The 3,302-nt window shown below is 32.3% G+C and overlaps 1 long non-coding RNA gene across 1 annotated transcript; it reads left to right on the top strand.

Moving 5' to 3' along the window:
• The first annotated feature begins 296 nt into the window (after positions 1-296).
• Positions 297-3,113, top strand: LOC106474239. Its single transcript, XR_001291737.2, has 3 exons — positions 297-340; positions 701-843; positions 3,064-3,113. It is a non-coding gene; the product is annotated as an uncharacterized LOC106474239 (long non-coding RNA).
• The last annotated feature ends 189 nt before the right edge of the window (positions 3,114-3,302 follow it).

Genomic DNA, 3,302 nt, shown 5'->3' with positions numbered 1-3,302 from the left:
ATATAAGACATTCATTATTTGAAATATATGAATTTTTATCTGCGTTTGGTTACAACCTTCATTGTGTAAAAAAGGTATCAAGGATTCGATTCCCCTCGGTGGACACAGCAGATTGCCAAAGTGGCTTTCCCATGACAAAACATACACGCACACTAAAAAAATATAAAAATTATACTTTCATTGTCAATGTTTGCGAAATAATAATGAAAGTTTCGACATTCACCAGTGCATGTAATTTCTCAACTAACAAAAAGTTAAATTTATAGCAGATATGATATATATATATATAAAGCCAGTTGAACCACAGCCATAAGTATTGTCAGCAACGAAGAATTCTGTGGTAAACGAAAATTTCTCGATTATAAGAATTTATATGTAACCACTGTATTTAACATTTCACTTTTTTTCGGGGTTACAAAACATAAACATTACAATTAAACTAAGTAAATATAAGGATGGAATTTATATTTACTGATGGGATCGCAATATATTTTAGAATTATGTAAACATTATCTTACCTTTTCGAAACTATCAACTAGGTAAATATATTTTATATTTTAAACTAATATAACATTTTATATTTTCACGGAATACACTTTGAATCATATTATTAGAATCTAATAAAGATATGTTTCTGAAATCATGAGGTATTTCATTGATCTTTCTTGCTTTTCCTGATATCTTTTGTTTCACTTTGCAGCTTTCTTAATTTTTACGATGAGCAAGTGGGTGATCTTAGCAATACTTTTCGTCACGGTAGTTTTGATTACGGCTCAGGAAGATAACAAAGATGATGCAGGAGAAACAACATTTAAAGTCCGCTGTTTGCCGAAAGGGAAATTGGTGAGTCTTTTTTTTTATATATGCCTTTTTTTTGGAAGAATTATTTTCATGCAAACGTTTTCCTATTTTGTTTATTTTTGACTGTTTTTATTTACTTATTCACTAGTTTCTCAGATAATATACACAATAAATAAGGATAATCACAATTCCAATATTATATTACAGCTACGACAAAGAACGCCAGTTAACCCAACCATTATTTATCATACCTTGCTATGACTCATAAAGAACATTTGAATGTTTCAATCTTATAAAAATCTGGTGTTCTTTTCTTATTTTTTTTTTTGTTGTTGTTGTTGTTCACCGTTCACAACAACAACAAAATAGAAAAAAATACAAGTACTATCCATTAATTCTGTTCCAATACTGAACTGAAAAAAGAACTGAGACACTAATGCGTAGTATTTTTGTGTAGAACTAGTTAGAAGCATCTTCAGAAAAATATCTTTACACCAGGCGCATAAAGCGTTTTGTCCGTAATAATTACAATATTATATCCCGTTGACCAACGAGATGTAGAACAATATTCTTCCAATAGTTGAATCACACTTCTTCTTGGAGACAGATTACCCAAGCATGTGATGGTTTTATTGTCTTGGAATTTTTACATGTTCTGCAGTAATTCCTGTACGCTGAATCCGAAAATGATATCCATTTTTCTCTATAACGTACAGATTTTTTACGAAACGTCATAACACAATACATAAAAGAAAGACCACAACACGTAGTTTGAGACTAAAAGACGTAGATTTCACACAAAAAATCAGGATGAATGAGGATGCATATTCGTTTGGCATCAATATTCTTCCCTATTCTTCAGTTTGTTTGTAAAATTTCTAACAAACATGATAACAAAAAGTGATCATTGTGGTAAACGAAATAATAATTTGACCTAAGTAAAAGTTTTTTCCACGATTTATAAAAAAAATCCTTACGTGACAGAAAAAAAATCAATATTATTTTCGAAATTTGCGTACCTGAATTATTTAAAATCCGTTATTAAAACCAAAACAACTTTTATGAAGTTTAAATTCGCAGGCCTGTGTATTAGTCTTATACGCTTTTGGTGTGGGCCTGAGACGACCTGGTGGTATGACATTCGACTCGAATCCCCGTCACCGATCATGCTTGCCCTCTCAGCCTTAGGAGCGTTATAATGTAACAGTCAATACATCTACTCGTTGGTAAAAGAGTATCCCAAGAGTTGGCGGTGGGTGGTCTTGAATAGCTGCCTTCCCTCTAGGCTATCACTGCTATAGTATGGAAAACTAGCAAAATAGCCCTCTAGTACGTTTGCGCGAAATTGAAACCAAACCCTTTGGTAGATAAATCTCTAGCCAGATTCAACCAATACACGTATAATGACGTGATGTATATTTCAATGAAAGTATAGTTCGGGTAAAAATACTTATTATTGGACGCGCCAACCTCTAAATCTTGCTAAATAATACTAATAATGCCACACACTATATAAGAGGAACCAAACCCTTAGACCTTTTTTGTTGATGCAATTGGTCACGAAATCGTCCGAAAGATTCACATCGCCCGTCCTACGGTGTTAATCTGCCTTAATTAAATATTTGACGAAGACTTTATTCCCACTAAATATGTAGGACAATCTTGGGTGACCCGTCACATTTTATTAGGAAATTCTACACAATTAGGAGGGGAAGGGGATAACCATGAATATATCAAAAGTTTCATTTGAAACATGCTATACAGAAACTAGGCAGCCTTTACTGTTCCACCTGACGCATCAACAAGCAACTGATTAGTATAATCTGAACACAGGGGGAATGGAAAATATTATTTTCAAAATATTTTGGCTGTTGCTGTAAACATGTAATACAAAGTGGCTTGTGGCTTAATGTGGGTAAGACAAAAGTAATAAACTTTTATTTGTATTCCCAACCTTTGATCATTATGATATTTTTAGAGTTATCTGGGATGTGATAAAGGTTTACTAAAGCATTTTTTTAACGAGTTTGATAGTCATTTCAATTCTTTCACATTTGAATGTTTCACTCTTATAGATTCTGGTGGGTTTTTTTTTCTTTTGTTCACCGTTCACAACAACAACAAAAGAAAATCAAACTAATAATATGGGTGATCGAATATTGTTCCCATTCGCTCTTGTTTAAGTATAAAGTAATGTTTTAATCAGTTCGTTATTCATTAATTGAAATGTAATATACTATAAAAGCTTGTACATCTTTCTAGTGTCATTGTTGTCCTGGTCTCGTCTGTCGATTAGGAAGATGTCAATTGGATAAAGCAGAAATGACATGAATTTCTTCAGGTAAAGCGAGGAAGAAATAAAGAATGAAAATATTCTTTACGTTGGGCGTGCAAATCCCACTTTTTATATTTTTTGCCAGTATGTTCCATCTGTATTTGAGATATCCATAAAATAAAAATGCAGGAAAAACAAATCGTTGTAATTATCTTTATTTCAACAC

Source organism: Limulus polyphemus, unplaced genomic scaffold, assembly GCF_000517525.1.
Source record: "Limulus polyphemus unplaced genomic scaffold, Limulus_polyphemus-2.1.2 Scaffold6980, whole genome shotgun sequence".
Taxonomy (NCBI): domain Eukaryota; kingdom Metazoa; phylum Arthropoda; class Merostomata; order Xiphosura; family Limulidae; genus Limulus; species Limulus polyphemus.
The sequence above is the reverse complement of the archived record's forward strand: the minus strand, read 5'-3'. Positions and strand labels throughout refer to the sequence as shown.